The following is a 16139-nucleotide window of genomic DNA, read 5'->3' as shown; positions in this document are numbered from 1 at the left end:
GAACACTCCTGACCCCACTGTACCTACTGTATGAGGCTCTGTGTTTATATAAACAGTCTCCCTGTGCCAAGTTGTTCCTGGTCAGAACACTCCTGACCCCACTGTACCTACTGTATGAGGCTCTGTGTTTATATAAACAGTCTCCCTGTGCCAAGTTGTTCCTGGTCAGAACACTCCTGACCCCACTGTACCTACTGTATGAGGCTCTGTGTTTATATAAACAGTCTCCCTGTGCCAAGTTGTTCCTGGTCAGAACACTCCTGACCCCACTGTACCTACTGTATGAGGCTCTGTGTTTATATAAACAGTCTCCCTGTGCCAAGTTGTTCCTGGTCAGAACACTCCTGACCCCACTGTACCTACTGTATGAGGCTCTGTGTTTATATAAACAGTCTCCCTGTGCCAAGTTGTTCCTGGTCAGAACACTCCTGACCCCACTGTACCTACTGTATGAGGCTCTGTGTTTATATAAACAGTCTCCTGTGCCAAGTTGTTCCTGGTCAGAACACTCCTGACCCCACTGTACCTACTGTATGAGGCTCTGTGTTTATATAAACAGTCTCCCTGTGCCAAGTTGTTCCTGGTCAGAACACTCCTGACCCCACTGTACCTACTGTATGAGGCTCTGTGTTTATATAAACAGTCTCCTGTGCCAAGTTGTTCCTGGTCAGAACACTCCTGACCCCACTGTACCTACTGTATGAGGCTCTGTGTTTATATAAACAGTCTCCCTGTGCCAAGTTGTTCCTGGTCAGAACACTCCTGACCCCACTGTACCTACTGTATGAGGCTCTGTGTTTATATAAACAGTCTCCCTGTGCCAAGTTGTTCCTGGTCAGAACACTCCTGACCCCACTGTACCTACTGTATGAGGCTCTGTGTTTATATAAACAGTCTCCCTGTGCCAAGTTGTTCCTGGTCAGAACACTCCTGACCCCACTGTACCTACTGTATGAGGCTCTGTGTTTATATAAACAGTCTCCCTTTGCCAAGTTGTTCCTGGTCAGAACACTCCTGACCCCACTGTACCTACTGTATGAGGCTCTGTGTTTATATAAACAGTCTCCCTTTGCCAAGTTGTTCCTGGTCAGAACACTCCTGACCCCACTGTACCTACTGTATGAGGCTCTGTGTTTATATAAACAGTCTCCCTTTTGCCAAGTTGTTCCTGGTCAGAACACTCCTGACCCCACTGTACCTACTGTATGAGGCTCTGTGTTTATATAAACAGTCTCCCTGTGCCAAGTTGTTCCTGGTCAGAACACTCCTGACCCCACTGTACCTACTGTATGAGGCTCTGTGTTATATAAACAGTCTCCCTGTGCCAAGTTGTTCCTGGTCAGAACACTCCTGACCCCACTGTACCTACTGTATGAGGCTCTGTGTTTATATAAACAGTCTCCCTTGCCAAGTTGTTCCTGGTCAGAACACTCCTGACCCCACTGTACATACTGTATGAGGCTCTGTGTTTATATAAACAGTCTCCCTGTGCCAAGTTGTTCCTGGTCAGAACACTCCTGACCCCACTGTACCTACTGTATGAGGCTCTGTGTTTATATAAACAGTCTCCCTGTGCCAAGTTGTTCCTGGTCAGAACACTCCTGACCCCACTGTACCTACTGTATGAGGCTCTGTGTTTATATAAACAGTCTCCTTTGCCAAGTTGTTCCTGGTCAGAACACTCCTGACCCCACTGTACCTACTGTATGAGGCTCTGTGTTTATATAAACAGTCTCCCTGTGCCAAGTTGTTCCTGGTCAGAACACTCCTGACCCCACTGTACCTACTGTATGAGGCTCTGTGTTTATATAAACAGTCTCCCTGTGCCAAGTTGTTCCTGGTCAGAACACTCCTGACCCCACTGTACCTACTGTATGAGGCTCTGTGTTTATATAAACAGTCTCCCTTTGCCAAGTTGTTCCTGGTCAGAACACTCCTGACCCCACTGTACCTACTGTATGAGGCTCTGTGTTTATATAAACAGTCTCCCTTTGCCAAGTTGTTCCTGGTCAGAACACTCCTGACCCCACTGTACCTACTGTATGAGGCTCTGTGTTTATATAAACAGTCTCCCTGTGCCAAGTTGTTCCTGGTCAGAACACTCCTGACCCCACTGTACCTACTGTATGAGGCTCTGTGTTTATATAAACAGTCTCCTGTGCCAAGTTGTTCCTGGTCAGAACACTCCTGACCCCACTGTACCTACTGTATGAGGCTCTGTGTTTATATAAACAGTCTCCCTGTGCCAAGTTGTTCCTGGTCAGAACACTCCTGACCCCACTGTACCTACTGTATGAGGCTCTGTGTTTATATAAACAGTCTCCTGTGCCAAGTTGTTCCTGGTCAGAACACTCCTGACCCCACTGTACCTACTGTATGAGGCTCTGTGTTTATATAAACAGTCTCCCTGTGCCAAGTTGTTCCTGGTCAGAACACTCCTGACCCCACTGTACCTACTGTATGAGGCTCTGTGTTTATATAAACAGTCTCCCTGTGCCAAGTTGTTCCTGGTCAGAACACTCCTGACCCCACTGTACCTACTGTATGAGGCTCTGTGTTTATATAAACAGTCTCCCTGTGCCAAGTTGTTCCTGGTCAGAACACTCCTGACCCCACTGTACCTACTGTATGAGGCTCTGTGTTTATATAAACAGTCTCCCTGTGCCAAGTTGTTCCTGGTCAGAACACTCCTGACCCCACTGTACCTACTGTATGAGGCTCTGTGTTTATATAAACAGTCTCCCTGTTTGCCAAGTTGTTCCTGGTCAGAACACTCCTGACCCCACTGTACCTACTGTATGAGGCTCTGTGTTTATATAAACAGTCTCCCTGTGCCAAGTTGTTCCTGGTCAGAACACTCCTGACCCCACTGTACCTACTGTATGAGGCTCTGTGTTTATATAAACAGTCTCCCTGTGCCAAGTTGTTCCTGGTCAGAACACTCCTGACCCCACTGTACCTACTGTATGAGGCTCTGTGTTTATATAAACAGTCTCCCTGTGCCAAGTTGTTCCTGGTCAGAACACTCCTGACCCCACTGTACCTACTGTATGAGGCTCTGTGTTTATATAAACAGTCTCCCTGTGCCAAGTTGTTCCTGGTCAGAACACTCCTGACCCCACTGTACCTACTGTATGAGGCTCTGTGTTTATATAAACAGTCTCCTTTGCCAAGTTGTTCCTGGTCAGAACACTCCTGACCCCACTGTACCTACTGTATGAGGCTCTGTGTTTATATAAACAGTCTCCCTGTGCCAAGTTGTTCCTGGTCAGAACACTCCTGACCCCACTGTACCTACTGTATGAGGCTCTGTGTTTATATAAACAGTCTCCCTGTGCCAAGTTGTTCCTGGTCAGAACACTCCTGACCCCACTGTACCTACTGTATGAGGCTCTGTGTTTATATAAACAGTCTCCCTGTGCCAAGTTGTTCCTGGTCAGAACACTCCTGACCCCACTGTACCTACTGTATGAGGCTCTGTGTTTATATAAACAGTCTCCCTGTGCCAAGTTGTTCCTGGTCAGAACACTCCTGACCCCACTGTACCTACTGTATGAGGCTCTGTGTTTATATAAACAGTCTCCCTGTGCCAAGTTGTTCCTGGTCAGAACACTCCTGACCCCACTGTACCTACTGTATGAGGCTCTGTGTTTATATAAACAGTCTCCTTTGCCAAGTTGTTCCTGGTCAGAACACTCCTGACCCCACTGTACCTACTGTATGAGGCTCTGTGTTTATATAAACAGTCTCCCTGTGCCAAGTTGTTCCTGGTCAGAACACTCCTGACCCCACTGTACCTACTGTATGAGGCTCTGTGTTTATATAAACAGTCTCCCTGTGCCAAGTTGTTCCTGGTCAGAACACTCCTGACCCCACTGTACCTACTGTATGAGGCTCTGTGTTTATATAAACAGTCTCCCTGTGCCAAGTTGTTCCTGGTCAGAACACTCCTGACCCCACTGTACCTACTGTATGAGGCTCTGTGTTTATATAAACAGTCTCCCTGTGCCAAGTTGTTCCTGGTCAGAACACTCCTGACCCCACTGTACCTACTGTATGAGGCTCTGTGTTTATATAAACAGTCTCCCTTTGCCAAGTTGTTCCTGGTCAGAACACTCCTGACCCCACTGTACCTACTGTATGAGGCTCTGTGTTTATATAAACAGTCTCCCTGTGCCAAGTTGTTCCTGGTCAGAACACTCCTGACCCCACTGTACCTACTGTATGAGGCTCTGTGTTTATATAAACAGTCTCCCTGTGCCAAGTTGTTCCTGGTCAGAACACTCCTGACCCCACTGTACCTACTGTATGAGGCTCTGTGTTTATATAAACAGTCTCCCTGTGCCAAGTTGTTCCTGGTCAGAACACTCCTGACCCCACTGTACCTACTGTATGAGGCTCTGTGTTTATATAAACAGTCTCCTTTGCCAAGTTGTTCCTGGTCAGAACACTCCTGACCCCACTGTACATACTGTATGAGGCTCTGTGTTTATATAAACAGTCTCCCTGTGCCAAGTTGTTCCTGGTCAGAACACTCCTGACCCCACTGTACCTACTGTATGAGGCTCTGTGTTTATATAAACAGTCTCCTTTGCCAAGTTGTTCCTGGTCAGAACACTCCTGACCCCACTGTACCTACTGTATGAGGCTCTGTGTTTATATAAACAGTCTCCCTGTGCCAAGTTGTTCCTGGTCAGAACACTCCTGACCCCACTGTACCTACTGTATGAGGCTCTGTGTTTATATAAACAGTCTCCCTGTGCCAAGTTGTTCCTGGTCAGAACACTCCTGACCCCACTGTACCTACTGTATGAGGCTCTGTGTTTATATAAACAGTCTCCCTGTGCCAAGTTGTTCCTGGTCAGAACACTCCTGACCCCACTGTACCTACTGTATGAGGCTCTGTGTTTATATAAACAGTCTCCTGTGCCAAGTTGTTCCTGGTCAGAACACTCCTGACCCCACTGTACCTACTGTATGAGGCTCTGTGTTTATATAAACAGTCTCCCTGTGCCAAGTTGTTCCTGGTCAGAACACTCCTGACCCCACTGTACCTACTGTATGAGGCTCTGTGTTTATATAAACAGTCTCCCTGTGCCAAGTTGTTCCTGGTCAGAACACTCCTGACCCCACTGTACCTACTGTATGAGGCTCTGTGTTTATATAAACAGTCTCCCTGTGCCAAGTTGTTCCTGGTCAGAACACTCCTGACCCCACTGTACCTACTGTATGAGGCTCTGTGTTTATATAAACAGTCTCCCTGTGCCAAGTTGTTCCTGGTCAGAACACTCCTGACCCCACTGTACCTACTGTATGAGGCTCTGTGTTTATATAAACAGTCTCCTGTGCCAAGTTGTTCCTGGTCAGAACACTCCTGACCCCACTGTACCTACTGTATGAGGCTCTGTGTTTATATAAACAGTCTCCTGTGCCAAGTTGTTCCTGGTCAGAACACTCCTGACCCCACTGTACCTACTGTATGAGGCTCTGTGTTTATATAAACAGTCTCCCTTTGCCAAGTTGTTCCTGGTCAGAACACTCCTGACCCCACTGTACCTACTGTATGAGGCTCTGTGTTTATATAAACAGTCTCCCTGTGCCAAGTTGTTCCTGGTCAGAACACTCCTGACCCCACTGTACCTACTGTATGAGGCTCTGTGTTTATATAAACAGTCTCCCTGTGCCAAGTTGTTCCTGGTCAGAACACTCCTGACCCCACTGTACCTACTGTATGAGGCTCTGTGTTTATATAAACAGTCTCCCTTTGCCAAGTTGTTCCTGGTCAGAACACTCCTGACCCCACTGTACCTACTGTATGAGGCTCTGTGTTTATATAAACAGTCTCCCTGTGCCAAGTTGTTCCTGGTCAGAACACTCCTGACCCCACTGTACCTACTGTATGAGGCTCTGTGTTTATATAAACAGTCTCCCTGTGCCAAGTTGTTCCTGGTCAGAACACTCCTGACCCCACTGTACCTACTGTATGAGGCTCTGTGTTTATATAAACAGTCTCCCTGTGCCAAGTTGTTCCTGGTCAGAACACTCCTGACCCCACTGTACCTACTGTATGAGGCTCTGTGTTTATATAAACAGTCTCCCTGTGCCAAGTTGTTCCTGGTCAGAACACTCCTGACCCCACTGTACCTACTGTATGAGGCTCTGTGTTTATATAAACAGTCTCCCTGTGCCAAGTTGTTCCTGGTCAGAACACTCCTGACCCCACTGTACCTACTGTATGAGGCTCTGTGTTTATATAAACAGTCTCCCTGTGCCAAGTTGTTCCTGGTCAGAACACTCCTGACCCCACTGTACCTACTGTATGAGGCTCTGTGTTTATATAAACAGTCTCCCTTTGCCAAGTTGTTCCTGGTCAGAACACTCCTGACCCCACTGTACCTACTGTATGAGGCTCTGTGTTTATATAAACAGTCTCCCTGTGCCAAGTTGTTCCTGGTCAGAACACTCCTGACCCCACTGTACCTACTGTATGAGGCTCTGTGTTTATATAAACAGTCTCCCTGTGCCAAGTTGTTCCTGGTCAGAACACTCCTGACCCCACTGTACCTACTGTATGAGGCTCTGTGTTTATATAAACAGTCTTCCTTTGCCAAGTTGTTCCTGGTCAGAACACTCCTGACCCCACTGTACCTACTGTATGAGGCTCTGTGTTTATATAAACAGTCTCCCTGTGCCAAGTTGTTCCTGGTCAGAACACTCCTGACCCCACTGTACCTACTGTATGAGGCTCTGTGTTTATATAAACAGTCTCCCTGTGCCAAGTTGTTCCTGGTCAGAACACTCCTGACCCCACTGTACCTACTGTATGAGGCTCTGTATTTATATAAACAGTCTCCTTTGCCAAGTTGTTCCTGGTCAGAACACTCCTGACCCCACTGTACATACTGTATGAGGCTCTGTGTTTATATAAACAGTCTCCCTTTGCCAAGTTGTTCCTGGTCAGAACACTCCTGACCCCACTGTACCTACTGTATGAGGCTCTGTGTTTATATAAACAGTCTCCCTGTGCCAAGTTGTTCCTGGTCAGAACACTCCTGACCCCACTGTACCTACTGTATGAGGCTCTGTGTTTATATAAACAGTCTCCCTGTGCCAAATTGTTCCTGGTCAGAACACTCCTGACCCCACTGTACCTACTGTATGAGGCTCTGTGTTTATATAAACAGTCTCCCTGTGCCAAGTTGTTCCTGGTCAGAACACTCCTGACCCCACTGTACCTACTGTATGAGGCTCTGTGTTTATATAAACAGTCTCCCTGTGCCAAGTTGTTCCTGGTCAGAACACTCCTGACCCCACTGTACCTACTGTATGAGGCTCTGTGTTTATATAAACAGTCTCCCTTTTGCCAAGTTGTTCCTGGTCAGAACACTCCTGACCCCACTGTACCTACTGTATGAGGCTCTGTGTTTATATAAACAGTCTCCCTGTGCCAAGTTGTTCCTGGTCAGGACACTCCTGACCCCACTATACCTACTGTATGAGGCTCTGTGTTTATATAAACAGTCTCCCTGTGCCAAGTTGTTCCTGGTCAGAACACTCCTGACCCCACTGTACCTACTGTATGAGGCTCTGTGTTTATATAAACAGTCTCCCTGTGCCAAGTTGTTCCTGGTCAGAACACTCCTGACCCCACTATACCTACTGTATGAGGCTCTGTGTTTATATAAACAGTCTCCCTTGCCAAGTTGTTCCTGGTCAGAACACTCCTGACCCCACTGTACCTACTGTATGAGGCTCTGTGTTTATATAAACAGTCTCCCTGTGCCAAGTTGTTCCTGGTCAGAACACTCCTGACCCCACTGTACCTACTGTATGAGGCTCTGTGTTTATATAAACAGTCTCCCTGTGCCAAGTTGTTCCTGGTCAGAACACTCCTGACCCCACTGTACCTACTGTATGAGGCTCTGTGTTTATATAAACAGTCTCCCTGTGCCAAGTTGTTCCTGGTCAGAACACTCCTGACCCCACTGTACCTACTGTATGAGGCTCTGTGTTTATATAAACAGTCTCCCTGTGCCAAGTTGTTCCTGGTCAGAACACTCCTGACCCCACTGTACCTACTGTATGAGGCTCTGTGTTTATATAAACAGTCTCCATGTGCCAAGTTGTTCCTGGTCAGAACACTCCTGACCCCACTGTACCTACTGTATGAGGCTCTGTGTTTATATAAACAGTCTCCCTTTGCCAAGTTGTTCCTGGTCAGAACACTCCTGACCCCACTGTACCTACTGTATGAGGCTCTGTGTTTATATAAACAGTCTCCCTGTGCCAAGTTGTTCCTGGTCAGAACACTCCTGACCCCACTGTACCTACTGTATGAGGCTCTGTGTTTATATAAACAGTCTCCCTGTGCCAAGTTGTTCCTGGTCAGAACACTCCTGACCCACTGTACCTACTGTATGAGGCTCTGTGTTTATATAAACAGTCTCCCTGTGCCAAGTTGTTCCTGGTCAGAACACTCCTGACCCCACTGTACCTACTGTATGAGGCTCTGTGTTTATACAAACAGTCTCCCTTTTGCCAAACAGTTGTTCCTGGTCAGAACACTCCTGACCCCACTGTACCTACTGTATGAGGCTCTGTGTTTATATAAACAGTCTCCCTGTGCCAAGTTGTTCCTGGTCAGAACACTCCTGACCCCACTATACCTACTGTATGAGGCTCTGTGTTTATATAAACAGTCTCCCTGTGTGTATCATTAGTTGTTCCTGGTCAGAACACTATCTGACCCCACTGTACCTACTGTATGAGGCTCTGTGTTTATATAAACAGTCTCCCTGTGCCACGTTGTTCCTGGTCAGAACACTCCTGACCCCACTGTACCTACTGTATGAGGCTCTGTGTTTATATAAACAGTCTCCCTGTGCCAAGTTGTTCCTGGTCAGAACACTCCTGACCCCACTATACCTACTGTATGAGGCTCTGTGTTTATATAAACAGTCTCCCTTTGCCAAGTTGTTCCTGGTCAGAACACTCCTGACCCCACTGTACCTACTGTATGAGGCTCTGTGTTTATATAAACAGTCTCCTGTGCCAAGTTGTTCCTGGTGAGAACACTCCTGACCCCACTGTACCTACTGTATGAGGCTCTGTGTTTATATAAACAGTCTCCCAGGACTACCTTGTTCCTGGTCAGAACTTGCTGACCCCACTGTACCTACTGTGAGGCTCTGTGTTTATATAAACAGTCTCCCTTTTTGCCAAGTTGTTCCTGGTCAGAACACTCCTGGTCCCATGTACCTACTGTATGAGGCTCTGTGTTTATATAAACAGTCTCCCTTTGCCAAGTTGTTCCTGGTCAGAACACTCCTGACCCCACTGTACCTACTGTATGAGGCTCTGTGTTTATATAAACAGTCTCCCTGTGCCAAGTTGTTCCCTAAAACCATTTCTCTCAAACCGTTCTTCCTCCTTTACAGATTAATTCAAGGGAAAACATAAGGGACAAGTGATCATTACCAGGGATCATTAACAGTGTATCATTAACAGTGTATCATTACCAGGGATCATTAACAGTGTATCATTACCAGGGATCATTAACAGTGTATCATTACCAGGGATCATTAACAGTGTATCATTACCAGGGATCATTAACAGTGTATCATTACCAGGGATCATTAACAGTGTATCATTACCAGGGATCATTAACAGTGTATCATTACCAGGGATCATTAACAGTGTATCATTACCAGGGATCATTAACAGTGTATCATTACCAGGGATCATTACCAGGGATCATTAACAGTGTATCATTACCAGGGATCATTAACAGTGTATCATTACCAGGGATCATTAACAGTGTATCATTAACAGTGTATCATTACCAGGGATCATTAACAGTGTATCATTACCAGGGATCATTAACAGTGTATCATTAACAGTGTATCATTACCAGGGATCATTAACAGTGTATCATTACCAGGGATCATTAACAGTGTATCATTACCAGGGATCATTAACAGTGTATCATTAACAGTGTATCATTACCAGGGATCATTAACAGTGTATCATTACCAGGGATCATTAACAGTGTATCATTACCAGGGATCATTAACAGTGTATCATGTAACGGGGTGTCCTCGGATCATTAACAGTGTCTCATGACCCCTCCTGTCTCAGCCTCCAGTATTTATGCTGCATAGTTTATGTGTCATTAACAGTTTGTTATATCTGGAGTACTTCTCCTGTCCTCATTACCGGTGTCCTGTGTGAATCTAAGTGTGCGTTCTCTAATTCTCTCCTCTCTCTTTCTTTCTCTCTCTCGGAGGACCTTAACTGTATCCTAGGACCATGTCCCAGGACTACCTGATCATGAGGACTCCTTGCTGTCCCCAGTCCACCTGGCCATGCTCCTGCTCCAGTTTCAACTGATCTTAACCCTAGGACCGTGCCCCAGGACTCCTGACATGAATCCTTGCTGTCCCCAGTCCACCTGACTGTGCTGCTGCTACCAGTTTAACTGTTCTCCTTATTATTATTCGACCATGGATGGTCATCTATGAACATTTGAACATCTTGGTCATGTTCTGTTATAATCTCTACCCGGCACAGCCAACAGTGGATCATTACCCCATCATAACCCGGTTCCTCTCTAGGTTTCTTCCTAGGTTTTGGCCTTTCTAGGGAGTTTTTAACCACCGTGTTTTACACCTGCATTGTTTGCTGTTTGGGGTTTTAGGCTGGGATTCTGTACAGCACTTTGAGATATCAGCTGATCATTAACAGCTATATAAATAAATTTGATTTGATTTGATTTGATATCATTAACAGTGTATCATTACCAGGGATCATTAACAGTGTATCATTACCAGGGATCATTAACAGTGTATCATTACCAGGGATCATTAACAGTGTATCATTAACAGTGTATCATTAACAGGGTATCATTAACAGTGATCATTAACAGTGTATCATTACCAGGGATCATTAACAGTGTATCATTACCAGGGATCATTAACAGTATATCATTAACAGTGTATCATTACCAGGGATCATTAACAGGGATCATTAACAGTGTATCATTACCAGGGATCATTAACAGTGTATCATTAACAGTGTATCATTAACAGGGATCATTAACAGTGTATCATTAACAGTGTATCATTACCAGGGATCATTAACAGTGTATCATTACCAGGGATCATTAACAGTGTATCATTACCAGGGATCATTAACAGTGTATCATTAACAGTGTATCATTAAGGGATCAGTGTATCATTACCAGGGATCATTAACAGTGTATCATTACCAGGGATCATTAACAGTGTATCATTACCAGGGATCATTAACAGTGTATCATTACCAGGGATCATTAACAGTGTATCATTAACAGTGTATCATTACCAGGGATCATTAACAGTGTATCATTAACAGTGTATCATTACCAGGATCATTAACAGTGTATCATTACCAGGGATCATTAACAGTGTATCATTAACAGTGTATCATTAACAGTGTATCATTAACAGTGTATCATTAACAGTGTATCATTAACAGTGTATCATTAACAGTGTATCATTACCAGGGATCATTAACAGGGATCATTAACAGTGTATCATTAACAGTGTATCATTACCAGGGATCATTAACAGTGTATCATTAAAGTGTATCATTAACCATCATTAACCAGGGATCATTAACAGTGTATCATTACCAGGGATCATTAACAGTGTATCATTACTCATAAGTGTATCATTACCAGGGATCATTAACAGTGTATCATTACCAGGGATCATTAACGGTGTATCATTATTAACAGTGTATCATACAGGGATCATTAACAGTGTATCATTACCAGGGATCATTAACAGTGTATCATTACCAGGGATCATCATCATAACATTACCAGGGATCATTAACAGTGTATCAGGGATCATTAACACCAGGGATCATTAACAGTGTATCATTACCAGGGATCATTAACAGTGTTAACAGTGTATCATTACCAGGGATCATCATTAACCAGGGATCATTAACAGTGTATCATTACCAGGGATCATTAACAGTATCATTACCAGGGATCATTAACAGTTATCATTAACAGTGTATCATTACCAGGGATCATTAACATGTATCATTACATCATTAACAGTGTATCAACAGTGATCATTAACAGTTTAACAGGGATCATCATCATACCCAGGGATCATTAACAGTGTATCATTAACAGTGTATCCCAGGGATCATTAACAGTGTATCATTAACAGTACCAGGGATCATTAACAGTGTATCATTACCAGGGATCATTAACAGTGTATCATTACCAGGGATCATTAACAGTGTATCATTAACATTAACAGTGTATCATTAGGGACATTAACAGTGTATCATTAACAGTGTATCATTACCAGGGATCATTAACAGTGTATCATTACCAGGGATCATTAACAGTGTATCATTAACAGTGTATCATTAACAGTGTATCATTAACAGTGTATCATTACCAGGGATCACCAGGGATCATTAACAACAGTGTATCATTAACAGTGTATCATTACCAGGGATCATTAACAGTGTATCATTACCAGGGATCATTAACAGTGTATCATTACCAGGGATCATTAACAGTGTATCATTACCAGGGATCATTAACAGTGTATCATTAACAGTGTATCATTACCAGGGATCATTAACAGTGTAAATCAAATGATGAAGCATCTGGGATCATTAACAGTGTATCATTACCAGGGATCATTAACAGTGTATCATTACCAGGGATCATTAACAGTGTATCATTTAGTTTTGCAGTCAAGTGACATAGTAAGTCCACAGGAGTCTCACACACACACACACACACACACACACACACACACACACACACACACACACACACACACACACACACACACACACACACACACACACACACACACACACACACACACACACACACACACACACACACACCGAGAGAGAGCGAGAGGAATACCTTACTCATCAGGGGTGAGTATCATATCAAATGCCTGTACTGTTACATTTATTAAACTGGATTGAAAATAAAAATACATCTGATAAAATGTTGATGATGACAGCATTTAGCTTTTTATGTGAATGACAGAACAACTTGTCTCCTCTTTAGACCCTCCAGCTGCAGCAAACAAGTCAATATTTCAAAAGATCAGCAGCATCCATTAAATATATTTCAAACAAAGAAAACTGGCATTGCTACTGTATGTCTTTCTTCCTCTCTGTCTGTTTTTCATTCTCTCTATTTTTCTCCCTATTCCACTCTCTCTATTTTTCTCCCTATTCCACTCTCTCTATTTTTCTCCCTATTCCACTCTCTCTATTTTTCTACATCTCCCTCCCTCCCTGTGATGTGTAACATTCCCGTCCAGCCCAAAGCACACAGACACAGAGTCTCACCACACCGCCAAAGTCACCGCCGCTTTGTAGCCCAGCCTCTGAGTGAGTGAGTGAGTGAGTGAGTGAGTGAGTGAGTGAGTGAGTGAGTGAGTGAGTGAGTGAGTGAGTGAGTGAGTGAGTGAGTGAGTGAGAGAGAGAGAGAGAGAGAGAGAGAGAGAGAGAGAGAGAGAGAGAGAGAGAGAGAGAGAGAGAGAGAGAGAGAGAGAGAGAGAAGCAGAGAAATAGACTGACTAGAGCCACGGATATCTACAGTAGAACACTCCATAGAGACTCAGACACAGTCATACTGTTAAGCTGAGATGCTCTGGAGCGTTCAGCATCCAGGGGGACATGGGGTCTTTGAGTAACACACTAGGTTAAAAGGCTGAAGCTACCAAGGATTATTGGAGATGACAGACACAGACACACAGATAAAATACAATATTGGTTTCAGATATTAGCTGTCTGTATGAGGGAGTCTCTCTCAATGTAATCTTTACTTCTTTAGAGAAAGGAGAGAAAGAGACAGAGAAAGAGAGGAATAAACTCCCTTCGTTAAAATTAGCCATTTACAAAACATGCAGAAAGGAGATAAAAGCCAGAGCTAAATTAGATGAAAGTGCAGAAGTGACCGTGTGGAAAGATGGGGAGGGATGGAGGGAGAGAGAGAGTTGGGCTGTATGGGATTTCAGGTGTAAAGAGAGAGAATCCTCTTTTGTCCCGCTGGTCAATATTAGGAAAAATCATCTGACCAGGCAAATGGAAATATGTACTAAATATGCTTACTTTTACTTAAAACTGACTCTAGCACAAGCACCTAACTGGCTTTTCAGAGAACTGTTGTGAGAAATGTTGAATCTCCCACTGAAAAATGACCACTTTTTCACACTTTCTAACTGAAAAACACCAGTAGGCTGTGAGCAAGGCAAACATGAACCTTTAACTCCACTACAACAACACTGACCAGTTCACTCACACAAACACAACCACACTGACAAACACTCTGCTCCCAAACTACTGTTTAAAAAACAGACACATGATAAACACACCCCAATAACAACCACTGGGAAATAAGGAAAGGAATGCCTTACCTTTGTACTCTGTGTGTTCCTGGTACTGTAGCGCTCCTAGGTCCGTGTCTCTCTGTCTGTGACAGGTGCCATGGTGGAGCAGTAGAGTCCAGAGTAAGGAAAGGTAGTCTCTCTCTCTCTCTCTCTCGTCTGTAGAGAAGGGGAATACATTCATGGAGTGGGACAGAGCATAGTAGTTCTCTCACACTCTTTCCCTCTGCCTTTTGGTTCTTTCTTTGACTGATATACTCTATCACTCTCCCACTGCTCAATGGCTCTTTCTTTCTCTCTCTCTTTCTCTCTCTCTCTCTCTCTCTCTCTCTCTCTCTCTCTCTCTCTCTCTCTCTCTCTCACACACACACACACCCTCCTCCTTCTTTTGAAGCCACTCCCTCTGTAATGGTCCAAAGGTAAAGTCTTTCCCTCCCTCTCCTCTCTTATTCCTTCTCTCTCATTCCCTCTCTCTCCTCTTCTCTCTTATTCCCTCTCTCTCCTCTCCTCTCTTATTCCTTCTCTCTCATTCCCTCTCTCTCCTCTTCTCTCTTATTCCTTCTCTCTCCTCTCCCCTCTTATTCCTTCTCTCTCATTCCCTCTCTCTCCTCTTCTCTCTTAGTCCTTCTCTCTCCTCTCCTCTCCTCTCTTATTCCTTCTCTCTCATTCCTTCTCTCTCCTCTCCTCTCTTATTCCTTCTCTCTCCTCTCCTCTCTTATTCCTTCTCTCTCATTCCCTCTCTCTCCTCTCCTCTCTTATTCCTTCTCTCTCCTCTCCTCTCTTATTCCTTCTCTCTCATTCCCTCTCTCTCCTCTCCTCTCTTATTCCTTCTCTCTCATTCCCTCTCTCTCCTCTCTCATTCCCTCTCTCTCCTCTTCTCTCCTCTCTTATTCCTTCTCTCTCACTCACTCTCTTTCCTCTCCTCTCTTATTCCTTATCTCTCACTCCCTTTCATCTCCTCTCTTATTCCCTCTCTCTCATTCCCTCTCTCTCCTCTCCACTCTTATTCCCTCTCTCTCCTCTCTTATTCCTTCTCTCTCATTTCTTCCCTCCCTCTCCTCTCTTATTCCTTCTCTCTCATTCCCTCTCACTCCTCTCTTATTCCTTCTCTCTCATTCCCTCTCCTCTCCTATTCCTTCTCTCTCATTCCCTCTCTCCTCTCTTATTCCTTCTCTCTCATTCCCTCTCTCTCCTCTCATTCCCTCACTCTCTTCTCCTCCCTCACTCCCTCTCTTTCCTCTCCTCTCTCATTCCCAATCTCTCCTCTCCTCTCTCATTCCCTCTCTCATTCCCTCTCTCTCATTCCTTCTCTCTCCTCTCTCATTCCCTCTCCCCTATCATTCCCTCTCTCTCATTCCTTCTCTCTCATTCCTTCTCTCTCCTTTCCTCTCTCATTCTCTATCATTCCTTCTCTCTCCTCTCTCATTCCCTCTTTCTCATTCCTTCTCTCTCCTCTCTCTCATTCCCTCTCTCTCATTCCTTCTCTCTCATTCCTTCTCTCTCCTTTCCTCTCTCATTCTCTATCATTCCTTCTCTCTCCTCTCCTCTCTCATTCCCTCTTTCTCATTCCTTCTCTCTCCTCTCTCTCGTTCCCCCTCTCTCCTTTCCACCCTCCTTCACCCCCCCCCTCCCCAAGTCCCACATGTTTTGTTATTACACCTGGCTCTTTGACTTCTCTCTGTGTCTGCTCAGTGGCGTGATCTCTACGTGGCTCTA

At 44.7% G+C, this 16139-nt stretch overlaps 1 protein-coding gene across 1 annotated transcript in view; it reads right to left on the bottom strand.

The window, feature by feature from the left end:
- The window catches only part of LOC118359703 (semaphorin-3B-like), a 128401-nt gene extending 113677 nt beyond the window's left edge, over positions 1–14724 (bottom strand). The window contains exon 1 of the mRNA XM_052482066.1: positions 14454–14724. The gene's annotated coding sequence lies outside the window, so the exon portion shown is untranslated. The remainder of the gene's footprint in view (positions 1–14453) is intronic.
- Positions 14725–16139: the final 1415 nt, after the last annotated feature.

This window comes from Oncorhynchus keta, chromosome 27 (assembly GCF_023373465.1).
Source record: "Oncorhynchus keta strain PuntledgeMale-10-30-2019 chromosome 27, Oket_V2, whole genome shotgun sequence".
Taxonomy (NCBI): Eukaryota; Metazoa; Chordata; class Actinopteri; order Salmoniformes; family Salmonidae; genus Oncorhynchus; species Oncorhynchus keta.
Note: the sequence above shows the minus strand (reverse complement) of the source record. Positions and strands in the feature narration are given on the sequence as shown.